Below are 7,373 nucleotides of genomic sequence, written 5' to 3'. Positions count from 1 at the left end.
TGCTGAACAAAGTTAGCATTTAGCTGCTTAACAAAGTTAGCATTTAGCTGTTTAACAAAGTTAGCATCTACTTGCTGAACAAAGTTAGCATTTAGCTGCTTAACAAAGTTAGCATCTACTTGCTGAACAAAGTTAGCATTTAGCTTCTTAACAAAGTTAGCATCTAGCTGCTGAACAAAGTTAGCATCTAGCTGCTGAACAAAGTTAGCATTTAGCAGCTAATGAACCTAACATTTTCTCAGAGGTTGGTTGCGACAAAAATAGAGCAAAAAGTAAGTAAAAATGTTATAATATTAATAATGTTCTCATTTTCACCAAGTGGACTGAAACAGGCCCTAATGAATACTAATAATGCTGGAGTAAAAGTGTCTTTGCTAATGCTAGCTAACCTATCGCTGTTGTTTTTACAGCTAATTCGGCTACAGCCGTGTCCAGAAACGTGTTCATGTTCCGTTTGATATTTTTAACGTCCCTGCAGCTCCAAACATTTACATCAGGTTCAGCGTGTGAGTGCGGGCTGTTATAGTGAAGGACAGCCCCCCGGTGCCGGCGGGTGTGTTTGCCGCGGTGTTGACGCAGCCGGAGCCGGTGAGTGAGGCGCTGACAGGACGCTGAGCCGCGGAGCTCAGTCAAGTGTGTCTGCAGCAGCGAGCACAACGCTGGATCTCCAACAGCCAGAGGTGAGAGCAGCTGCTGCCGGAGCATCATGCATGAGTGGTTATGAGCTTTAGGGGCTTTCTTTTACTTATCTAGCCTTCCTTTTTCTTTCTGTCTTTTTTTTTTTCCCCCGGGGGCCCGTTAACAGCCGGCTCGGGGCTATTATCACTCTTATCATATGATGCAAAAGCAGCACCTCGTAATGCTTTTCTTAATAACCACTCAGTGTTTTTTTTTTTAAATGGTGATTCAGCAGAGTTTAGTACATTTAAGTGCTTTTGTGAGCCAGTGGGGGTGTGACTTTGCACCTCAGCAGAAAGGCGCTCTGGCTGTGGGACAGTTGCTGCAGTACGGACTGATCCATGCGCTGGAAATGCGACCCGCCGCGGGTGCCGCACTCCGAGGCTCAGTGCCCAGGAGGGAACAGCACATCTTAGTCAGGGAGCTAAAGGCTTCCAGACTCCTCACCGTGCTGAATAATCATACCTAGATTCTGTTGTTGTTGTTGTTTTAAAGCCATCCTTTGCGGTGCGGTTGTTTCTTTAAGTTGCAGGCAGCTGTGAGCTTTACTATGAGCGGTCGTCATGGTGAGTCACAGGGAGCCGACTGGAGGCTACTCCACATGCACACAGTGACATCAGGACCATGCACTTAATGGAATGCATATTATGCGGCATGGAGGTGTTAGGAACACTTTACCTAGCGTCAGATTCATTGCGGTGTGTCAGACTACCCTTTGTCGTGGTATATTTAACAGGAGGCTGATTTGGAGGGAGTGGAAATCACAGCATATTACAGGATGGTACCATCATGGTCACCATTCAGAGGTTGTCCATACGCTGGGAGACAATCAGCTACAATGTCTGTGTAACTGCAAGAGGACAATCCCTGTAGTTATAGTATTTCACAAGAAAAAGTTAATGGAGTGAAAATCACCCAATTTAGCATTTTTGCAGAGCCTTGAGTTGGTTTTTGACTTCTTGGGAAAAGCGATTATGCTCATTCCAGTAGATGGAAACACCTTTTACTGAATACATTAGGATGTTGTAATATTTATCTACTGGACAGATCAGATGTTCTTCGTTATTACGGACAGCGTGAAACATTGGCCAACACCAGCTGACATGAAGGAAGAGTTACAATTTTCCCAACTTCAACCATTCCTGAAGACCTCTCTCCATTTTTCTCTCATTAATGGGAATAGTTTTGTTTGTTTCTTCTTCTTCAAGGCTTCCTATTCAGTGGCAGACAGCTGGTTTTGTTTCCTGCATCTTCTAGTCGGTGTATTACTAACATGCATGAAGTCGTAAAGTACCGTCAGAAACGCACGACGCAGCCTAATTTATTCCCTCTAAAGCCTTTAAAGGAAATAAGTCTTATTCACGTTTTCTTCTTTTCTTTTTTTCTCGACATTTTAAAGGTTCCCTTCAAATTTGGCTCACAAATATGTGGAAAAACAGCGAGTGTTTGTGTGTGTTATCGTTTTATTAAATTGCAGTCATGTGTCCGTTTATTTTTTTAGCTCACTGATTTGCTTTGTCTGCCATGTCCCTTGTGAGTTTCTTCTTCTTCACCACAGTTTAGTAAACTTGTGTTCATTTTTCCCACAGTCCTTTGATAAGCAGCACCATGACTAGCCATGAAGTATTGAATCTAGGAAGTCAAATTGGTCATGGGATTCTATTTAGTGCTGTGCTGTATTACAAATCTCACTATTTGCCGCCAGTGTATCAATAATACAGTGCAAGTGAAAGTGATACAATACATATTGCCTTATCAATATTGTATTTTAGCCCAGTTTTTTTATTTTCCACTCCGTGTTCCAGTGACATCTTTGTGACTAACCGAGCAGCTATGTTGTGTAACTGCACAGTAGTAACCGTGTGAGTTTTATCTGCAGCTGTTGACACAGGGGCCTGCATGTTAAACTACATGTTCTAGTCTGACAAACAGGTCTGCCCATAATGAACGGCATGTGACGCGAACAACTGCTTCACCACACTGGTGTAGACTTATAGTGACAACACAAACCTCTTGTTAACATATTATACATAGTTTGTTTTGAGCTAAACTGCCTCCAAACATTTGCAAAAAGCATACATCTGAAGGGGGTCGAGTGTTTTCAGTCCAACAAAACATGCAAAACCCTTTACCATGAAGTGTGCTTCACTAGATCCATCTATCTACTAGCTATACCTGCTTTATTCTGTGGAGCATCACAGAGAGGATGAAGCCTATACCTATCGCTAGTCCATCGCAGACCCTGAATGTCAGGGGAAAAACAAAATTATCTCTCACTCTCTTTGCAAAATGAGCGGCTCCACTATCAGCGAGTTGTGTTCTGTGAAACTCAACAGAAGCTGCCTGTGTTTTCATTCATGATTTGCTCCAAGGGACCTGCGTAATGTGACGCTAAACAAGCTTGATAAAATATTTACCCTACCACAAATAATTAATCAAACTGCTTCAAGGACAGAGAGGGAAGGAGTCAGACGGATTTTCTCCAAACCACCTGTTTCAGAGTTTTGTTATGTAGTTGCCAGATTTAAGAATTTCACTCTCCTCTGCTCGTCTTATCATGTGGTCGTACCGGACCCAGTTAGCAGAGATATGCAGTATGTAGACAGTGTTTACATAGAGAGAACAGGCCATCCATTAGCTTCCCACATGTCCTGCATGCTTTTCAAGAACATTGACTTGGTGGTAGTTCAGCAGGGTGTGAAGCAGACCTCTGGTTTACGACATGTCAGCCGAGGAGTTGTGGATGTTTACGCAGAGAGTTTGATAGGTTTGCGTGAGTACGTGCATCTGATACACCAGCTCTATGTTTGGTGCCCAGCAGCTCAGCCGTGGGCCATTTGTTCAGTCAGTTACAGAGCAGTTAAAGGCTCTAAGTTTTTGCATAAATTGCTCTGCAGTTAAAGCAGGTCAAACATAGTGAAGTCGCTTTGTTGTTGAGTTTGGAAGGATCTGTCTTTGGGCTTCTACTATGTGATTATCATAAAATTCATGATAACAGTATCGCAATATCTATAGAAATGCAAAATACTTTAGTCAAAGTTGTGTTTACATGGGTTTGTTGTGTATTTTGTCTCTTTATTGGCAATTGACTCACAAAAATTACAAGTGTAGTGACGTAGAGAGAAAGTCTGTAACCATACCTGCTCTGTATGTTGTACTTATGTTAGAGTATCAACCAAATAGCCACTTACACTGAATAATTTATTCTATCCTATTAGGATATTAACATGATATTAATATAACACCCTTAGTCTGGATCCAGTTGTAAAGTTGCACAATTCATCCTTTACAGTAGTCAACACTTGTCCCCATTGCCAACGATATGGGGCTCATTTTCAAAGGAGGATTTTCTCTCAGGATCATTAAAGTTTTCAGGAACAGTCTTGTTTTCAGGTGTTTTCATTTGTCTCTACAGGATTTCAGGGTGCTGAGTCAGGATAGGACCTCTTGGTATGAACCCAGCACATTGGTTAATGTTTTATGAAGCTTGTTCAGAGTCACGTTACACAGTGCCCCTAGATTTGAGAGGAGCAACCCTCAGAAACATGAATCTCAAAACTGAATTTCAAAGATTTGCCACAGCCAGCTGGCCCCGAGATCACATGCTGTTGTTTTTCCACAATGATTTGAAAATCTGACAGACGATATTAGAACATATGAGCCAGTCACAGTAATTTTTATTCAACTTAAATCAACACAAGGGTCTCATTAGAATTTGCCTGCTTTTGCCAAGCAAGTGTGTCATTTATTTGTTGCTTTGATTCGCTGGAGGAGATCTTGCCTTTGTAGTGTTGGCCCACTGTACCCCTGTGTTCACAATTAGGGTAAAAGGAAGATTACTCATCATAGTTAGGAACAAAATTTCACTGTGACTGCACCAAAGCCAAATAATTTAATGGCATTATTCTCCTTGTTAAGGCACAATTCGTGAAACCAACCTTATAAATTAGTCAGATTTTATGCATGCCAGCTGCTTAGTGAAGCTGGATATTTGCATGACATGAACAAAAAGCTTTGTAGTGACAGTGTTTGTAGAAAACAGCCTTGTCTTTACTGTGAATAACGGATGGCTTTGGATCAGGCCGGATGTTTCAGCCAGACACCAGGTTTCTGTTTTCACTCCTTGTTAATGTTACAACAGGTTGCTTAGCAACCCTCCACTCTCCCCCCCCTTGTCTGCTTTCTCCATCTCCTGCCATTGGCTGAAGTGGATGGTGAAGTGAAGTGTTATGCTTTGGCTTTTCAAGGTCCGAGGCACAAAGAAGCCTCCCCGATCATGGACGCATGTAAACAAGGCAGTGAAAAGACAATTTATGCTTTGCTGATGGATTCAAGCATCCGCCTCCACTAACACCACACCTCCACCCGACTCCCCCTGCGTTAAATGGCAGCAGCTGATGGAAAACAACAGCATCACGGCCGACGTTGGCAGACATTTTAATAAGAATCCGTATATGTCCTTACTCATCGTCACGCGGACCAAACAAGACCCATCAAATGGCACTGATACACTGCAGTTTTATAAATCACTCGCTACAAAATATAATAAAAAGTAATAAAAATCTGTGCCGCCACCTGTGAAGCCAGGCTGTTATTGATGGAGCTGCCTGTTGTGTTTGTTTCTGGGTGTGACGGGACGAGTCGGGCCGCGCCGGCATTCCTGAAATAGACAGATGATGGGGACCAGTTGGAGTCCTGCTGCACACTCATTTCACACGAGGATACCTTCATAGCACTTAAAATTGCTGGATTATCACATCTCTGTTTATATTCACGTTTAGCCGCCATATCCTATGACTCAATTATCAAGTAGTGCTGTCACATTGGCGCTTGGAGAGTTATATTAGGGAACACACTCAGAGCTTCCAATCCCTGCCGGAGTCAAAACATCCAGCAGAGATGAGGAAACACTTTCAGCACTCTCTCAGACAATGATTTGAATTGTCATCGCTGCTCACCTAATGTGCAGTCCGTCCTATTATCTCAGCCGGGAGGAATCTGTTCGGCACAGCTGAGCTCATTATGTAGTTATGACATCAAATAAACATCATGTGTGTCTCATATTTATATTCAGAAATTAAACACAGCAATATCAATTCAAGGCATTTCTCCTGATTTCTTTCCAATTTTGTCATTTACTATATCGTAGCTTTTCCTATTTTGAACTTTTCACTCAGCACCTACAAAAGTAAACTCTCTGAAAGTCCCCTTAAGAGACACCACAAAGCTACTTAAATATTCAGTTCAATGTTTATCCTCCCTGCGAGGCCTGTGATCCAAGCTTTCTCACTCTTGGAGTATCGCCTGGAGTCCTTGCTGTGAAGATGTATCGCTCTGGGTAAACTGTCAGCTCGCTGACATTCTTATTACGCTGGCTCTAACAGCCTAGCAGGCATCTTATAAGCAGTCTGGCTCTCTAACACAGTGTCTGTAACAGGCAGTTTGGTCCGTTCGGCCAACTGCAGTCCTCCCCAGGACCTTCACATGTACCAGCCAAGTGTTCTCTGTCCCGAGGATCTGGCCGTGGTCACGTCCAATAGCTGTCTGGGCTTCTCATGGGCAGGCTGGCAGGCCATGAGCCTCTCCAGGCACTCAGGGACACGTCTTTCATTGACAAGTGTCATGGCTGGTTTTTGTTTTTCCCCTCAAAAAAAGGACCTTTTATCGAATGGTCCGGAAACATCCCCAAAATGAACCCTCAGATATGATAGTGATGGACTGTAAACTCATTTAGTCTCAGAGTTATTTCATTAGTTGAGGTTCAAAGAAGGACATAGAAGCATTGTCCATACAGACTCAGTTTAAGCTCCATCCATTATCAACAATAATGTATAATCCTGCTCAGAGGCCTATAATGACTGCAGCATGTAAGTTACATACATTTCCTTTTATGCTGCAGTTGTTTGAAATGAACTTCAAATAGCTTCAGTTGAGGAATGTGTAGAATCCCAGGCTGCTGTCCAGTGTGGAAGCTGTTTATGGAAGAGAGTTGGGAGGGTGGAAGAGGAGGTGGGGGTCTCTTCTCAATTAGGAGGATAAGCTGCTGCTCCGGAGTGGCCCTTTCGAGCCATGTTTGGAGCTGTTTGGTGGGATCTACGCACAGCACTGGATAGCTTCTCCCCTCTCTGCCATTTGTTGACAAAGCAGAAGTCAAATGGTGTTACATAAGAGGCCATTCTCTCTGTCCATAGTACAGCTGAGCGTGTGATGAGAGCGCTTTTGTGTTAACATAGCTCACATTTAAGCCACCTCTGACTGTTTCACAGAGACCCCCTGCATGAAATCACAGTTCAACTTAGTACCACTCCGCCTTTGTTTAGTTTTCTGAACAGACAGCCGAAGGAGATCTGGAGGCTGATTCAGACAAAGTGACTGTTGCTGCAAATAGAAAATACTCCAGTCCTCCAGCTACGATATTGAACTCATAAATCAATTCAGGGAAAAATCAATTTTCATAAAAACTTGTCGTGTGCTTATCGGCTTTGTTTCTCTGATCAGATGGAAGTTTCTCTCAGCTTACGTAAAAGCCCCTGTGCTATGAATGTTTTAATTATTACTGAAATATAACACTTAAATAATGTTTCAGTTATTTCTTCAATTTTCATGTTTCCTGTTTGTTCAGAAGGTGTAGATGGTCACATGGCTTCAATCTAGTTGTCATTATTAAAGGAGACACTGTGGGGGGTAAAATAATT

This window comes from Stegastes partitus, unplaced genomic scaffold (assembly GCF_000690725.1).
Source record: "Stegastes partitus isolate 25-593 unplaced genomic scaffold, Stegastes_partitus-1.0.2 Scaffold367, whole genome shotgun sequence".
In the NCBI taxonomy this organism is placed as follows: Eukaryota; Metazoa; Chordata; class Actinopteri; family Pomacentridae; genus Stegastes; species Stegastes partitus.
Note: the sequence above shows the minus strand (reverse complement) of the source record.